The sequence below is a fragment of the Erpetoichthys calabaricus genome, chromosome 12 (genome assembly GCF_900747795.2).
Source record: "Erpetoichthys calabaricus chromosome 12, fErpCal1.3, whole genome shotgun sequence".
NCBI lineage: Eukaryota > Metazoa > Chordata > Cladistia > Polypteriformes > Polypteridae > Erpetoichthys > Erpetoichthys calabaricus.
The window spans coordinates 161616108-161635441 of NC_041405.2; the positions used below are offsets into that span (position 1 = coordinate 161616108).

A 19334-nucleotide genomic window follows, 5' to 3' on the forward strand; every position below is an offset into this window, starting at 1 on the left:
CTGGAGAGAAGAGCCGACTCAGCACACCCTGGGGCATCGCGCCTTTCACTTAAGGGCTCTCACCTTGAGTTGGGTTGAGTTGAGTTGACTTCACTTCACTTCACTTCACTTGAGAAAGTACAAAGATGAATGAAGCCGGTGATAAAACCTGTCCTGGAGTTGGGGCCCGAGGATTGGAGTCTGTCTGTGTCCTCAATGCAAGTGTGGTGGGCATCTATCTATCTGTCCATTGGCTTCGACGTGCCAAGCAATTTCCAACTCTTTCTTTTTCTGTGTCTTCAGGTCCAGGGTCCCATCAGACAAACAAGCAAGTCCATACAGGGATACGATTCACTCCAAACAGGGACACAACGCTTTTGAGCTGGCTCAACATGCATAGAACGTAGCCCGTGGTGACCGCGTCCTGAGTGGTCTCCACTGGTCTTAGTCCATCTCTTTTGTCAGATGGCTTGCATGGCAGTCTCGTGTTACTCTTCCTGTCCATTTCTGTCCTGTCCACAGGCTTGTTACTTTGAGTAAAAATTAGATTTTAGGAGATGTTTTTCACGGATCATAGGGACATATATCAAACTTATGCTTACATCACGAGTAAAGACAATTAATAAAGTATATCAAATTATAAAAAAGACACAGCAGCACTTGAAGCTGTGAAGGATTGCACAATTGTAGGATTGTAGGACACGCCGTACGGTGACAGCCTCAAAGAATTCAATCCATTTGGTCTCAAGCAGAGGAGACGGCAGGAGGACCTCCTCCAGGTGTTGATAATAAAGTTGATCTGAAGAATTCGCTCAACGTAAGAGGGAATCATGAAATTGAGGACATCAGTGGAAATTAGAGGTAAGTGTGTTTAGGACTGAAGGACCTCATTTTCCCTGAGAGTTATGGGATTCTGAAATAAGCCACCAAGACAAGGAGTTGGAGCAGAAACCTCAACAACCTTTAAGAAGCATCTGAATGAGACAAACGAGTGACAAACGGGCTGAATGGTCTCCTCTCGTTTGTCAGGCCTGTTTTGTTCCTTCATTCCTAATTTGGCAGGCAGATGTCGTCTGAGATCAGCGTGACCTCCAACCGCATGTGTGCTGCTTACTGATTTTTTGTGAAAGACATCTGCAAATTCACCAACTTATAGAAGAGAAGCAGATAATGAAAGATTGTAACGGCTGTTCTGCGAGCAAAAGATATCAGAACGAGGAAAGCAGTGGAGACGACAGGTTAGCCAGGACTGGTGGGGACGACAAGAGGAGTTTGATGCACAACAGCAATGAGACAATTTCAGAATGTGGAGGAAACGTTCAGCTTCTTATGACAACGTCCATCCACAAGACTGTCACAATAACACACACACACACACGGACATCTCCACCACAAAACACACAACAACTTGGCCTACTAGGCTGGCAGGAGTCGCTCCAAGTGCAAAGTCTTCCACCTCACTTTGGTTGACTCAACGCAGAGATATGATGACGCTCTCATAAAGGGCCCTGTGGACTGATTCAAGTGGCATGGCATTCATAACAGCTGAGGTCAAGTTTGTCATGCGCCATCTGTTGGAATGGCAAGGGCAATACAATACAATCTATTTGTGTATAGCCCAAAATCACACAGGAGGTGCTGCAATGGGCTTTAACAGGCCCTGCCTCTTGACAGCCCCCCAGCCCTGACTCTCTAAGAAGACAAAAAAAGACCCTGGTAGGGAAAAAATGGAAGAAACCTGGGAAAGGCAGTTCAAAGAGAGACCCCTTTCCAGATAGGTTGGGCGTGCAGTGGGTGTCAAAAGAAGCGGGACAATACAATACAATACACAGAACAGAACAAATCGTCAATAAAAAATTAAAAAATATTTAGAAGTATGGAGCAGAATGTAACAGTAGATGATATCACGTAAAAAGATTTGGATAATTTTAGACTCCTGGAGACCTCATCCATCAAGCTGCCTCCCCCTGTTGGCCATTCCACGGTTGAAACAGTGCTGGGCCAGCCAGTCCGATGAAAGGACCCCTCTTTCTCACGATTCCTGCGATCCTCCATCAGGGATGACTTTACCTTAGGTAGGCAAAACAACTTGGCAGGTGGGCCGTGGCACCAAGTCGTGCAATGCACTGTATTGCTACAAATGTTTGTGGTGCGCCATCTGTTGGAATGAGAGAGACATAGGAACCGGATGGGTACACAGATACACAGGGGCATATCCTTTTATTAAGTTAGACTTAGAGCAGCACCTGACGTTGCCCAGGTAAGTCATTTTAAGCTCTCGTCCTTTTGTCTGCTGGTCTGGCTTAAGACTCTACTGGTGTTTCACTTGCTCTGAGCCACCAGGTGGCACTGTCCTTAAATCTCACTGGAGAAAAAAAGGAAAGAAAAAACACCTCAATGGTACCCCCAAGGTTACAATGTTGGGTCCCACACTTGTCTATGGCCTCTTCCTGACACAGCGTGCCGAAATTTTATTGTGAACTGTGTAACACCCAAACACGCACACATGGTCTTTTGTGAAAGTCACTGCTCCATCAATAGTAACAGCATCGACTGTAAAAAGTGCAAACGAGGTCGGTATAGCGCCCTCTAGCGAGAACAGCAACACACGGCAGTCAACAACGCGTCGAGCTCCGCACATGATGTCCACTTACGAGTAGCTGCCTTCACTTGCTAATGGACGGACAGGCGTCTAGGCGACCAGCACACGTAGCACTGATCAGAGCTCACTGGTGCTTTGTGAAGACGTTAAGCCCGCAATCTGCAGCTGGGCACAGCAATCCGATCAAATGCCGCCTTGAACCCGGACGAACAGCGCGCTCCGCCACTCTTGGGGGCTCATTAAAGCGGTCCGCCTTTCCTGCCGAGTCGACAAATTATCGGCCATAAGAGCCGCGCCGCTTCTCTGTAATTACTGTATTACTCTCTCGCCCAGGTAGCCTCAAGGCTCAAATTTAAGTGTCACCGAAAGTACCGACATCAGCAAAGCGCGGCTTTCTGCTGCTTTCACATTTGAACCCCATATGGGTTTAAAAAAAAAAAAAAGAGCAGCGAACGGGTGCCAATCGATGGGGACACTTGGCCTCACTTTATGGAATTTCAGCTCCAGAAAACAGGAGCGGCTGTTTAGTAAACTGCTTCTCGTCCTCGTTAACTCCCGTACAGAGCCGGCCATGCCACACTGGGCCGCGGAGAATGCAGGGGTGAACGACAGGCAGTTGCCCTAAAGATGCCCATAAAGGGAAAGGGAAGCAATCGGAGCGCTCACAGGCAGACTCACGCACGCGCACAGACGTGCAATCACACATACACACATGCGCGCGCACACGTGTGTAATCACACCAGTACATAGACACGCGCACACTCACATGCAAATGCACTCACAGACGCGCACGCGCACACAAATGCAAGCGCCTTCATATACACGCACGCGCACTGCGAGAGTCCATTGCCGTATTAACCCTTTATTTAAGCGACCACAGCGAATATGCCGAGCGACAAATGAAATCTCGAAGTTCGCCTCGCACTGAACCCCGATGAAGCGCCGCAATTGAGGGATGGCGGATGGTGACCTGTGGGCGGCTCGTCGTCCACCTGCTGTTGCATGCCGGGTAAAGGTTGAGAACACGCCGGACTAAAGTAGGCAGCCGCCATTAAAAACATCGTGCCGATTTGACAGGTCCGTCACCCCAAGGGTGCCACTTTCCTTTCTTCCAGTAGACAGGATGTTACAAAAAATGCAAAATATTTAGAAAATCAAAACAGATTCAAAGAAATAATGAACTCAAAATGCAGATGAAGTGAGTCATGCACAGCTGAGCCTACACCGGATTGTCGCAGAAGATAATCGCCGCCCATGATGATCACACAAAGGCTTCTACTGCCACATTCGGCACGTGAGTCACAGCACAGGGGGTCCTCCTAAAGATGAAGAAACGAGATAAACGTGAAAACGCTGACAGAATGGGCTCTGAGCAATAAACGTGTAATGAACATTGGGTGGGGGCTCTTGACCCACGCAGTGACTCCTACCCATTGTTGAACCCGCTTGGTCCATTTTGGGGTTGCAGACAGGGAGCGGCCCTGGAATCTGTGAGCGCACCCGTGTCCACTGACAATTAATGTCACCATTTGACCCCACCTGCACATGAAAGAAACCGAAAAGGGACACACACCCCTGGAGAACACGCAAGCTCTGCACAGGCAGCCACCAGCCATGTGGGGGTGCCAGTGAATGGCACACTGAAAACCAGAGGTGGGCACCGCCGAGGTCACATGCCATGACTTGTAGTCAAAGGGGGATGTCGGTCTTGCTGATCTCATTGCTGGACTAAATGACTGGTCTGTCAAATTAGGGTGACGGTGGGCTGAGGGTCCTGGTGCGCGTCCTCGTCATACTGCCTGATGAAGAAGGAGCCGGTGCTGTAAGATGGGTTTATGGCGAGTTCAGCTCTTCTCAGTTTTCTTTTCTTCACAAAATGTAAAACATGAGACATCAGACAGACGAGCCTCGGTTCTTATTGTCAGGTCCAAAGCCCCCCGCGCTCCTTAGTCCTCATTGCTGTGTTCTGTGTATTGTACTTATGGTGGTCAGTCCTCCTGCACGCGTATCCCCCATGATAACTGAAGACAAAATCAAACCTGTCTGAGGGGCGACTCGTGGACTAATTCTGTCACTGGGGATGTCACATTGTGTGACTGAAAGTTAAGAGAAGGCACCGCCAACTGCCACCGACTTGCTAAGATTATAGAAATGAAGGCTACAACTGGAAATTGGACTTGAAACTCCGAGGCTGTGGGTTCAAATCCCACTACTGACACCACTGTGTGACCTGAGCAAGTCACTTCACCTGCCTGTGATAGGAAAAAATAAAAGAAATATCACCAGCTGTGTCTGTCAAATGTCAAATGGAAAAAGGGGGTCAGCCAAATGAATTAATAATAATATTAATGATGGAAAAGCCTTAGATGGCTGCCCACCTCTACACGTTTGAACACCAGCAAGGATATCAGCGTTTTTAGAGTAAAAGACAAATTCATATCGATGTGTTTTGCAGCCTTCCCTACAGGCCGTGCCACGTTACACGACGTTTCAAGTGATTTTTAGTCATAGACTTCATTTACATAATATTGGCGAGTCAGAGCCATCCCATCATAAACAGTCGTGTAGTCTGACGTCCCCAGTGACGTTGCTATGGGCCCCACACTGGCAGGCAGTTCACTGACATCCCACACTTCCTTTTCACTGAGCACTTATTGTGTGCCAGCACAGCTTATTCTGATTGCCATCATACCCAGCATGTCATGCCAGCCCAGAAGAGCTCCAAGGCTCTTTGCACGACTTTTCCAGCGACTTCATTTCCACAGTTTAGCGAGTCAGGAGGCGGTCATGGTGCACTGCTACGATCACTCGCTCGTCGTGTTGTCTGACATACCCAGCCACTCAGTCCTAACCCTAACAAGTTCATCCATCCATCCATTTTCCAACCAACTGAATCCGAACACAGGGTCACGGGGGTCTGCTGGAGCCAATCCCAGGGCACAAGGCAGGAACCAATCCCGGGCAGGGTGCCAACCCACCACAGGACACACACAAACACACCAAGCACACGCTAAGGCCAATTTAGAATCGCCAATCCACATAACCTGCATGTCTTTGGACTGTGGGAGGAAACCCACGCAGACACGGGGAGAACATGCAAACTCCACGCAGGGAGGACCCGGGAAGCGAACCCAGGTCTCCAGGTCTCCCAACTGCGAGGCAGCAGCGCTACCCACTGTGCCACCGTGCCGCTGACAAAATCAAATGGTCTGAAAAGTCACAGAGGTGGGCTCCGTGTGCATGTGAGAGCTGGCAGCAAATGAGTGCCCACCCAAAGCAGGCAATGCAGCGATGAGGCACAAGGAACACAGATGTCATGGACCTAACAAGAAGAAGAGAGGCTCGTCGGGCTGTCACGTGTTTTATGTCTCATGGTTTGGGCAGAATTCACCGCACCTGTGAACCCGCCGCACAGACCCCTGCTCTGTTGAAAAACTGTGCTGGAAAGTCGTCACTGAGTGTTGTAATTACTAGTCATGTAACCTGGCACACTCACTCAAAGAGATCATCAAGTTTGGCATCCCCTTTGACTGGCAGTCGTGTAATGTGACATCCCCCGATAAAGTGTCGTCTGCTGCGTAATAAAACACCAAGCTCTGTGTGTGTTGGTCAGTTGGTGAAAGTGGCAGTGAAAGAATTTGTGCGAATGTGAGACACGCAGAGAGGAGAAAAGGCGTAGGAGGCACACTGAGAGTCAACTTCAACGAAGAGGAAATCGAGAAAAACGGCCAGGAGGAGAGAAAGGCGCCTCGAAAATAACAAGAGAGTTTGAGAAGTGGGCTTCACGGAGTTCAGACAGACGCGGAGAGCGAGGAAAGGCGCTGAAGGGACATGCGGGGCGGGAGACAGCAAACACTTCCAAATACCTGCATTAGACAGGCAGCGGGCATCGTCCACTCATTTACTGAATACACGTCGTTAGGGAGGGCGGCACGGTGGCGGAGACCAGGGCGTGTGTCCCAGGCTGTCTCTGTGTGGAGTTTGCATGTCCTCCCCGAGTCTGCGTCGGTTTCTCCAGGCGCTTAGGTTTCCTCTCACAGTGCAAAGTCAAGCAGGTTAGGAGGACTGGCAACGCTAAGTTGGCCCTAGTGCTGTGTGTGTGTGTTCGCTCAGCGATGGACTGGCACCCTGTCCAGGGTTTGTTTCTGCCTTGTGCCATACATAAGACCCCCAAATCTATGAGACCGAATAAGACTTTCTTTCATTCCCTTAAAGAATCCTGATCACGTTTAAGGTGCGTGACGTTAGGCGCTATACAAAACTGTGACTGAATTACAGCGCCCGTCATACCCGACAACTGCAAACCAAAACCAGCAAAGCTTCAGTTCGAATAAAACAAAAAGCGACTTTCTTGCTGTCAATCGATAAATCAAAAAATACCTGAAGCGTTACGTAACCGTGACTGGATTGTAGCGCCGATGTCTCGCCTCATCCCCGTCCCCAAATGCCCCTGAAGGCTTCACTTTTAATTTTGTTTCCATCCCATAATCTAATGATACCCAAATCACATTTTAGGTGTGCCACGGTGGGCGCTATGCGAAGAAAGCAACACGAACGTGACGATCAGAACCCCCCGTTGACTAAAATGACTCACTCGGAGTTAAAGTCGCGTCTTGTGGACACACAACAAAGAAGCTCCACTTAGCCAGTGGACATGCCAGGGACTGAACCTGTGGTCCTGGAGCAGAGGGGCAGTGCCAGCGACCGGTGTGCCACCCTCAAAGATGTCTATTTAAATACATACATCCATCCATCCATTTTCCAACCCGCTGAATCCGAACACAGGGTCACGGGGGTCTGCTGGAGCCAATCCCAGCCAACACAGGGCACAAGGCAGGGTGCCAACCCACCGCAGGACACTCACCCTCACACCAAGCACACACTAGGGCCAATTTAGAATCGCCAGTCCACCTAACCTGCATGTCTTTGGATTGTGGGAGGAAACCCACGCAGACACGAGGAGAACATGCAAACTCCACGCAGGGAGGACCCGGGAAGCGATCCCAGGTCTCCTAACTGCGAGGCAGCAGCGCTACCCACTGTGCCACCATGCCGCCCAATACATACATGCACATATTCATACATATACATATATATATATTTCCATCCATCCATTATCCAACCTGCTACATCCTATCTATAGGGTCAAGGGGGTCTGCTGGAGCCAATCCCAGCCAACAGGGCACAAGGCAGGAAACAAACCCCGGGCAGGGTGCCAGCCCACCACAGGGCTATATATATATATATATATATATAACTTTGTAATTATAAATCTGTCTTTATATATACTGTATATTAATTATTATATAATATTATATTAATTACTTTATATCTTTATGCGCTTCCTCATTATTGTAACAGGATAAGGTGGGCCAAAGTCCACTGGGAGGTTGGGTGGTGACGGTGGCTCAGAAGCTGCGTGACGTTGTCAAAATTAAACCTACATGTTCTGAACTTTCTCTTTTATTAAGCCATCAAGGAAACCAACAAACTAATTCAGAGTCATCAGCACAGCCTGTTTGAGAAAACTCAAGTATGGACAGGTAACCCACTGGGTGGGTGACAGTGACAATCAGTCAGGCACTCCTCAGCATAACGGGTCAAAGAATTAAAAGCAGCACAAAATGTTGCTGGTTCCACAAACTTGCCAAATAATTCAACATGAAGGACGAGTCGCTGGTCACTGAGCCTCGACATGAGCATGTGGACCATCAGGAGTCTTGGTGCCCACCAACGCGTCCATGAGACCAACAGGCCAAAACACCTGCACCAGTCCCATTCTTGGCACTCTTGACACTCCTGTGTGCACATCAGATGGGGGCATCTGGAGACAATGGGCCACACAACCGAGCGGGCACAGGGACAGACTGGCAGAGCAGTCATAATCAGTCAAACATCTTCAATTGAAATGCTCTTCTTACTGAATAACTCACCCCTTAAGTCTGCTGCTGTCTCTTTAAACAGGGCTCAGGTGGGCACCGCTGGCCGATGGGCATCAGCGCCTGAGGCTGCTTCATATTCTGTTCTCATTTACTTATTTATTTTGGCTTTGTTCTGTCATATCGAGGTGGTCTTGTCCAGCCCCTTCTCTCAGAAGTATATCAATGAGGCTAACTATTCAAAATAACAAGGGGAGGGGGGTCTTCATTAAATGAGGCACACAGTCAGTGAAGAGCAAACACCAAAGTACAAAGCATACAGAAAAGAACGATACCCGCTGCCACACAGGGTCCACCTGCACAGGGTTTGAGCCATGCCTGCCTGGTAGGGGTTGCCAAGCCCCTCCTTCACCTTCCCCTTCTCTCTCTCTCTCTGTCTCTCCTGCTCTTTGGACCCTGGTGGTCACCACCTCATGCCAGGTCAGCGCTGAGCTTCTACAACTCCTGTCTCCTCAGGCCGTGGGCTTCTGGCCAGGAGGTGACTTGAATTCCTGTCCTCGCATCACGTAAAACCAAATCTGAAAATTACTGCCAGGGCCAGAGGGGGAACCAAGGATGACAGGAAAGTCAGGGGAAGTGCACTTAGGACTGAAGCCAGGAAGCACTTCTTCACACAAAGAGTGGTGGGAGTCTGAAAGAAACTACTGAGCGGTGGAGTTGAAGCTGAAACCTCGACAACCTTAAAGAAGGATCTGGTGGGACAGCTTAGCGATTAGCTAAAGAAACACGTAACAAAAGGACTGAGTGGGCTCCTCTCATTTAAAAATCTCCTGTGTTCTTACATTCCAGTAACTCCAGGTAGGGCTACAATTGCAAATCATTGCCAGCCATTAAAGTGGAGCTGTGCAGCTGCCTACCTGGTCAGAGCGACAGTCCAGTCTGTGCCACCCTATCTGGGAATAAGTGCCAGCCAGACATTCTGTCCAAGGCCTCACCCATTTTCTTGTAAAAGGGTCAGATGCCCGTTGTCTGTTGTGTTTCATGCCCTTTGGTATCCTGGGGGAACAGGGCATCGTGGAATTTCCTTTCACGTATGCCAGCACTATATCTAATGCCCCTTCAGGGTACCCAACACAAACACATGGCAAACCACTCACTGGTGACAGCCATATTCTTACATTGGCATATTTACAAATTGCCTTTCATATCCGTCTAGCTATCTATTTGACGGTCCCTTTCTTTCTTTCTTTCTTTCTTTCTTTCTTTCTTTCTTTCTTTCTTTCTTTCTATTGTATCTTACCCTTTCTTCCCATTTATTTATCTAGTATATAGCACCTTTTCTATCTATCATGTATTGCTTTTTCTTTCTATAAAGTGTTTTTTATTTATGTCTGTCTATTTGTATGTAGATAGAAAAGGCGCTATATAATAGATAGATAGATAGATAGATAGATAGATAGATAGATAGATAGATAGATAGATAGATAGAAGGCGCTATATAATAGATAGATAGATAGATAGATAGATAGATAGATAGATAGATAGATAGATAGATAGATAGATAGATAGATAGATAGATAGAAGGTGCTATATAATAGATAGATAGATAGATAGATAGATAGATAGATAGATAGATAGATAGATAGATAGAAGGCGCTATATAATAGATAGATAGATAGATAGATAGATAGATAGATAGATAGATAGATAGATAGATAGATAGATAGAAGGCGCTATATAATAGATAGATAGATAGATAGATAGATAGATAGATAGATAGATAGATAGATAGATAGATAGATAGAAGGTGCTATATAATAGATAGATAGATAGATAGATAGATAGATAGATAGATAGATAGATAGATAGATAGATAGATAGATAGATAGAAGGCACTATATAACAGACAGACGCTTTTTAAATGGGGACATTGTTTCCAACCAAGAATCCCCCCATTCGCGGCCCGACTCCGATTCGCCGACGGTACTCCCGGTTGTCCCCGTATCGTGTGGACTCGACTCGGCGTCACAGACACGTCCAGCACCTGCCATGCGCGCCACTTTGATGCCCACTTCTACCCAATGGCCAGCCGATGCGCCAAGGCCGGCAGGCAAAGAAAGAAACGGCAAGAAGCCCCGCAGAGTGAAGACGTCCGTCCTGCCGCCTGTCAAGGTAACGCAGGACAGGTGACGCTGAAGTGCCAAGTTTGTCATTTTCGGAAGCCGAGATGCCATCGTGCTGTCCAAGCGCCGCATGAAGAGGTCGGCGCCGGACACGAGAGCCACTGTGCAGCGTGACAATTAAATGGACCGTCAAGATGAATCGCCGTGGGCGGCGTTGCCACTTCACTATCCGCACGTTGGTGTCGTTTCATTGGCCGTCTTCAATAATTATTTTGACATGCAGCCGTAACCCCCCGGTGCCATTATACGGCACCATTAATCCTTTCTCGTCACTGGTTCTCAATTTAAAGGACTAGAGCGGTCGCTTTTCGACCCCCATATCGTTTGACAAGTAATGAATGAAATGAGGGGAAACCCGTCAGCTGAGATAGGATGCGATCGGCGAGGATCGCGCCCACGGACCCCCGTTGTACCCTGATACAACACACACACAGACAAACACAAATAGCGGAGGCACCCCGATGCCTTCATGCAGACCAAGACCGGCTGACGGCTCACCTTGTCTTTGTGTCTCCGGTGCCCCCGGGTGCTACAAGCACGAGGAGTTCCGATTCCGTTTCACAGCTGCGGTAGACGACGCATCCATGCGCTGAGAGAGGCGCGAGAGGAGGAGGAGGAGGAGGAGACGATGAAGGCGGTGATCGGTGCGCAGGCACGCCGACCGGGTCCCGGGATTTCAGAATGTGGGGCTGCGCGTGCGAGAGTGAGTGTGCGTGTCACCTCGGACGGTCCACGGTGCGGCTCATTGTTTAATTGTGCAGCAGGCTGCCGCGCACAAAGCCGGCGAGAAGAAGGGTTGGGATGAGGAAAGGGGGCGTGGTCTTTGGGGCCAACTCCACCCCCGTGTCCCTCCGCCCCTTCTTCTTCACACCATTTGCCTTGCGGTTTCCATAGAGAATCGTCCAAGCGGCCGTGGACCATAAAGACAAAGAGAGCGGCGAGACGGCGATGGGAGCGTTTAAAGGGCATGAGAAAGACCGCAGACGAGCTTTGTTTGAATTAAGGGGGATGAGGTGGGGGTCAAATGTGTGTGTGTTTGGGGGGTTGTATATGCAAAGGCATTGTCTGGAGTCCCGACGAGACTGGACGAGATATTAAACAATGGCGCCCCTCCCCCGGTCCTCATCAGCCCTTTAGTACCCGACGGCTACCTGCGCCTTAACTGGAACTCTTTAATTGGCTCATCAGTCATTGCCGTCGCCTCCTGCGCTATCAATTATTATCGATCGTCCACTGGAGCAGCACGCTGATTGGCCGGACTCCGGTTCGACCCCCAAAGGCGACGCGACTCTCATTTCGTCTCTTCTTCAATCTCTCATTCAGAGCTCTGGGCTCTCCTTCCCTGAGCAGAGGGTCATCTTGAACCCCGAGCACTGTCCCAGATTCAGAATCCAGTGGCCAGCTTGTTTCACGTGACCTAAGAGCGCCACCTATTGGATTTGTTGTTGTCGCTAAGATGCTGGCCTGGGGACTTGTGACATTCTTCTTGTGTGACATTATGTCTGTGAGTCACACTTTGTGCCCCAAGCCCCCGGCGTCCTTGGTCTGATATTCACACTGGTGGTCTGCCACCTAGACTGTGCCACGATGAGGGCCCTTAACGTCTTAACGTCGCCGGTGTCTCAAGTCAGGTGCATTTTTAGGTGGCATTAAGATGCCAGCAGGTGTGTGAGTCTGCCTTATTCTGGGAATTCTTAGAGCGGAAAACTTTGGTCAAGAGCTTACAAGATGGACCTTCTAGTCCTGAGCAGTGCAAGGGGTCACCTGTACTGTCCATGGTGCAAACACGCGGTGGTCTCCATCATCAATGCAGCCAGTGGCCCCTGTGGTTTGAGGTGGACAAGTGAGGGCACAAGGTAACCGGCCAATGGCAAGGAAGGCACCAGAGAGTGTGAGGGCAATAATGTGGTGGGCACACCACTGGCATGGCTGACGTGCTGAGCACCACTTTAGGGGGCAGCTTCCATTTTACAGGAAGTGTTTGCTCTTGCAACTCCTTGGCAGGTGGCAAGTGAAGTGCCATCTTGTGCTGGTCTGGGTGCCCGTGTGAGTGAGAGCAGCTGACAGGGACTGGAGTGGCACATAACAAGTGGGCATTCGCAGGAAGTTGGCATTCATTCATTCATTAACATATTCATTTGATCATTTATACATTGATTTGTTCGTTCATTCACTCATCCATTTTTCCATTACGTTTATTTACCTGCTGTGTTCATCCATTCATTCATTCATTTTACACTTTTTCATTTGTTTGCACAATCATTCTTTCATGTTTTAATCCGTCCAATTCATCCATGCATTCATTTATGTGCACATTCATTTATTTCCATGTTCATTCATCATTAATTTCATTCATTCATTCATTGAGTAAATCACATTTCATCCTTTTGTGTTTATTCATTCATTCGTTTGTTTTGTGACACAGCTGTCCCTCACAGTTTGTTAAATCACACTTTCATTTCTATGTTCACCAATTCTTCATTCACTCACAATTATGTTAATCCACCTGTCCATTCGCTCTTTAATTCAAATGTTCATTGATTTACTGTTCATTCATCCATTCATCTTTGCAATTCTACTTTATGTACATTCATGCATTCATTTCATTTACTTACATGTTTATCATTCGTTCATTCCCTTTGATGTTTCTTACATAATCCATTGATTATTCATTCTTACTGTCTGTTCATTCGTTCATTCATCTCTCCATTTAGGTTAATTTGTGCATTCATTTCTTGACATGCTAATCCATCATTCATTCATTCATTCCTTTTTCACTTTTGTCTTCATTAATGCATTCACTCATTCAGTTCCTTGTTCATGTAATCATTCCTTCTCTCCTGTATATGTTTATTTATTCTTTCTCTCATTTCACTTATAAAGTCATTTATTTAATTTATTTGCTCGTTTGCTCATCCATTTTTTAATCCTTCCATTTGTTGATTCATTCATTAATTGATGAACTCCTATATTTTCCTCCTTTAGCTCATGTTGTATGTATATTCATTCATCCATTTATCCATTGATATGTTCACTCGTTCATTCATTGAACATGTTAAGCCATCATTTATTATTCCTTTGACTGTTCATTCATTCATTCACTCGTTCATTTCTTCTTTTGTTCAGTCATTCTTTCACGTCTGTATTCATTCATTCATTCATTCAAGTGTGTGTTGGATGGCACTTACAGTCATCGCTGGGCATGGTGCCAGTTTGCCCCAGGGCACACACACACACAGATGTGTCGAGTCACGCCTGAACCAGATGTCCATGTTTTAGGTAATGTGGGTGGAGCCTGTGGACTGTTTGGAGAAGACCACCCATAGACCTCCGTGAACACACAAAGCCCACCACTAGATGATCCTTTCATCAGTTCCCGACCCTGCATTTCCCACACAGAGCTGAAGCCAGCTTGGCACAGCAATTTACCAGCACATTTCTAGCCCAAATATTTCAAAGCCCAATGAAATGCCCATTCCTTCCTCCTGCCTCGTTTGTTTATCAGCACAGCAGGTTATCATCCTCTGGATTTTCCCATTTGGTCTCCATTTTCATTCTTTGCCAGCCTGGTGCTGCTCTTGCCCACTCACTGCCAGTGTCAGGTTCTCTGCTGTTGTGCCTTGAGTTTTGCCCAGGCTGTTGCCCCCTGGGTGACTGCAGGTCATTGGGGACCAGCGCCACCACCCTACATCTCCGTGCCTCAGCCATGTCTGGCATTGTGTGGAAATTACAATTTGTCTGAGAATTTGTACCAATGTGCCACTAGGGGTCACCATTTTCAGAGGCCCAGATGTTCCTGCCAAAGTCCGAATGTCAGTAGTCCATCAAATCAGAGATAAGCGGGGAGATCGGCCTCTGTGCGGAGATCACTCGTCGGTCCTGGAAATGGTGAAGCTGCCATGACACAAACGTGCTCCTTGATTGGCTCCCTTTGTGTCTTCTAGACTCTCTCCATTGGCCGATGGCTTAGTGTGGGATGGTGGGTGTGGGACTCGAGACAAGCAGATTGTGAAAGGCGCTAGATAAGAGGGAAACGCTGATCTAAAACCTCAGCAAACTACTTCATGAAGAAACAGTGGGCTCTCAACAACTCACTGTGATTACACTGCGGACACCGGACTGTGCCACCCTGCTCATTCATTTCATAACAACTGGCTGAAGACCCGACACAGACCTGAGTGGTGCTCAGTGTGAAAGGCGCTATATGGAATAAAGACTGGTCAGGATGGTGCCTTTCATCTTAGTATCTGACTTCTGTTAATATCTTCTGATGCTTTCTATTGTATTACTGCTTGACTTGTAAAGTGTTGGCCACACTGAAAGGCGCTATATAAAGCAGCATCCCGCCCTTCAGACCCAAACTGCACCCAGGACTCCAGATGAGGCCTCACCAGTGTGTTATAAAGCTTGAGCAGAACCTCCTGTGACTTGTACTCCACACATCAAGGCGCTATAGAACCTGACATTCTGTGAGCCTTCTTAATGGCTTCTGAACACTGACGGTCGATAGCTTAGAGTCCACTACGACTCCTAAATCTTCTCATAATGTGGACTCTCGATTTTCTGACCCCCCCATTGTGTATTCAGACCTCACATTTTTACTTCCTATGTGTAATTCTTTACATTTAAATTCCATCGTCCACAAATCTGCCCAGGCCTGTCTGCTATCCAAGTCCTTCTGTGATGATATAACGGATTCCAAATTACCTGCTGATCCACCTATCTTGGTATCATCTGCCATCTTCACCAGCTTGTTCCTTATATTCCTATCTAAATCATTTATATATATTAACAATAGCACTGCCCCCTGCTGGTCACCACTCTTAACATCACCAATTCTGATGAGGTTCCTCACACCATCACCCTCTGCTTCCTGCGTCTGAGCCAATTCTGCACCCACCTAAAAACATCACCCTGAACTGCCACTTCTTTTAACTTGATGCCCACCCTCTCATGTGTCACCTTATCAATGTTTTCTGAAAGTCCTCATCAATAATCTCATCTGCTCCTCTCTGCTCCTATCCTTTTGTTGCCTCCTCATAGAATTCCAGCCTGTAAGTCAAACACGACCTCCATCTTCTGACCCCATGCTGACTGTCCTGTCCATTCCAGGTGTTGGTCAATTGTCTCCTTAATAATTCCTTCCATTAGTTTTCCTGTGATGCCCATTAACCCTTTTTATATAATGGGATGATATTAATTTATATATTCATTTATAGAACATGGCGGCACGGTGGCGCAGTGGGTAGCGCTGCTGCCTCGCAGTTGGGAGATCTGGGGACCTGGGTTTGCTTCCCGGGTCCTCCCTGCGTGGAGTTTGCATGTTCTCCCCGTGTCTGCGTGGGTTTCCTCCGGGCGCTCCGGTTTCCTCCCACAGTCCAAAGACATGCAGGTTATGTGCATTGGCGATTCTAAATTGGCCCTACTGTGTGCTTGGTGTGTGGGTGTGTTTGTGTGTGTCCTGCGGTGGGTTGGCACCCTGCCCAGGATTGGTTCCCTGCCTTGTGCCCTGTGTTGGCTGGGATTGGCTCCAGCGGACCCCCGTGACCCTGTGTTCGGATTCAGCGGGTTGGAAAATGGATGGATGGATGGATTTATAGAACAGGATGATATTTGCCATTTTCCAGTCCTTTGGATTCTCTCCAGTGCTCGGTGACCCTGACGAAGTCACTTCACCTGCCGGAGCAACAACGGAAAAAACTAAACAAGCGTAGGCAGTCGTAGCTCAGGTGCTGTACATCACTTTGGATAAAATTAGGGTTAGGGTACTTCATAAATACAAAGTACGTCAAAATGGAACGGAGGATTTGCTGTTGTGTTTATCACGGATTGGTTTTAAGTTGATTGTGGTGCCGGTTTGTGCCAGAAGTGGTATTGTAAAGTAATGGTGGAAAATCAAAGGTGGACTCATCTGATAGAAATAAGCAGAAGTTTTCCGCTCTGTCAGAATGGACGGCCGTTTTTGTGGAAGAAGATTCTCTTTACACTCTCGGCGAGGTCCTCAGTGCGCCCCCTGGTGACAACACCTTACACTTCTCATTACCTGAGCGGAATTTCACATTTACACTTCGGGGATGGGTGGCCGAACTATTAAAAAAAAAAACAAAACAACAATGAAGTCACATCATGTCCTTAATCGTTTGTTTCATACCGTTAGATCGTCACCTAAACCGCAGTGACAATAAATAAAACGTTTAATAAAAACTGAAAATTAAGAAGAAGTGCGCAAGTGCTGTTGACGATACTGAAATGACACACCACGGTTTTTGTTGTTTATCTGCTTATTGTGCTTGTGGCAAAAACAACAACAACAAACAAAACAAAACACCTGCTTATAGAAAACGTGCAGACGCGTCACTAGAAAAAAAAGAAATGGCTGTCATGTGACAGTTAAACGACTAGCAGCTCAGCTGTCACAGACTGTCAGAGGTTTTGATCGGCCAGCAAACAAAACCTCATCAATAGACACGAATGTAAACCAATAATTCATATTCGATCAAAATCGGAGACACTGCTAGTATGCATATGAGCGCAGATCACGACAGACCATAATAATCAGAACGAACACTTCAGTCCTCAACAGCGCCATTGGCTCGCGGCCGCCGTTAAATCACGTGAACTTAACCTAAAATAATGGAGTTGAATTGGTGAGCAATTTGACCCCCCCCCTCACTAAGGGGGGGGGGGGGGTACAAGAGCAGCAGCGAGTGGAGGGGAGGTGGGGGGTCTGCTGTTGGGGAGGTGGGGGTCACAAGCGGCTGTTCTTCTTCTTTTCGTTTTCTTACTTTGTCGGCTGCTGTCGTCCTTTTCTGTTTTTATGCTTTTGTTTGTCTTTGATTATTTGTTTGGCGCGTATTTTGATTTGTCACATTATTTATTTAATTTTTTTCTTGTATTTATTAATTTTATTGTAATCATTCCATACAAATAGATTATGGATTACATCTTGCCAGGGCGGCACGGTGGCGCAGTGGGTAGCGCTGCTGCCTCGCAGTTGGGAGACCTGGGGTCCTGGGTTCGCTTCCCGGGTCCTCCCTGCGTGGAGTTTGCATGTTCTCCCCGTGTCTGTGTGGGTTTCCTCCCACAGTCCAAAGACATGCAGGTTAGGTGGATTGGCGATTCTAAATTGGCCCTAGTGTCTGCTTGGTGTGTTTGTGTGTGCCCTGCGGTGGGTTGGCGCCCTGCCCGGGATTGGTTCCTGCCTTGTGCCCTGAGTTGGCTGGGATTGGCTCCAGCAGACCCCCGTGACCCTGTGTTCGGATTCAGAGGGCTGGAAGATGGATGGATTACGTCTCGCCTGATGAAGGGGCCTGAGTTGCCTCCACAGCTTGTAATCTTTTTAGTTAGCCAATAAAAGGTGACATTTTGCTGGACTTTTCTCTACATACAAACAGATCAATTTATACAAAAAAGAATTGAAGACAAATCAAACCCCACCCTTGAGAAGGAGAGCATGGCCAAAGGAGAACTGCTAAGGGCTTTTTAACAAAAGAAAGGAAAAAATATATATATACTGTATATAAATAAATAAATGGAGAAGAGAAAGAAATGTGGAAATAATTATTTCTTCTTATTCTAAACTATTATTGACTAGATCCTGTACAGACCCTCTTAACTGAGAATTTGATTTTTTCCAATTTCAAATCATCTCAAACCTCGGTTTCCCGCTGACTTATCAGAGGACACTTAGGATTCTTCCAATTTTATTTTTGCTTATTTTTCTATCCCGGTGTCTCCTTTGCTTTCTTGCACTATTGCTCGTTTGTTAAGATTTCCCATTGTATTTCACACGAGGGGCTTCTTTGGGTCCTTAATTCATTTTAAAGGGGTCTACTCTGGGCTGAGTGACGAGTTAATTCTGAACCCCCCCGGTCACGTTTGACTCGATGATCCCGTTTAGGATATCCTGCATAATTCCGAGGGACCCCCCCCTTTACAAACTCAAAGAATGTCGACGACTTTGCGCAAATGCATTTTTTTTCCCCGATGGTGTGAGTTTTACGGGGTCGTGGAAGCCAATTTGGGAGATTTGTTTGACATAGGTCGCCCCCCCTTCATCAGAAAAGCGTCTTCCTCTTTGTCTTCAATGCCACTCTGGACTTAACGTTAAGATGACGTGAGACGGGCGGCCAGAGTTGCGCAGAGAGACTGAAGGAGACCACCACGTGCGCTCGGCTGACCCCTGCGCTTGAAGGTCGCACTTCATTTTCATTTTCAACAAAGAAAGCTTAAGAAGAAGTGTCTGTCTGTCTGTCTGTCCTGTGCCACCACGGTGCTCCTGTCATTCCGTGCCACTGTATGCTGCAATGCGCCATATGAAGGGCCGTCTTACCAGCATCATAGTCCCCCGCGGCACAGAAACATACATTGGCATCAGAAACACAGTAGGCAGTGCCCATATGTTAAGATGGCCCTGGTGTACCGTACAGATGGTGTGACCACCTGCCTCGACGGGTTTCTTTCCCTTTTCATTCCACGACAAAAGACACACAAAACCTGAAGCTGTGATTGGACGATGATGTGAGACGTGTCCCCTTATGTGCTCGTCACCTGCTTTGAGTCCCCATCCGGAAGTCCTCGACAGGTCACAGGTTTGTGAAATGTGCCATGCAGGTGTCACCCCCCCACCCCCAGAGTCCTTTAATCTAAATGGGCTTGAAAACAACACGGGGGGGGGGGGGGTCCTGTAGG

General features: G+C 47.5%; 1 protein-coding gene across 1 annotated transcript in view; it reads right to left on the reverse strand.

Moving 5' to 3' along the window:
* The window catches only part of plppr3b (phospholipid phosphatase related 3b), a 40420-nt gene extending 28951 nt beyond the window's left edge, over positions 1 to 11469 (reverse strand). Inside the window, exon 1 of the mRNA XM_028814719.2 lies at positions 11142 to 11469. The gene's annotated coding sequence lies outside the window, so the exon portion shown is untranslated. The remainder of the gene's footprint in view (positions 1 to 11141) is intronic.
* Positions 11470 to 19334: the final 7865 nt, after the last annotated feature.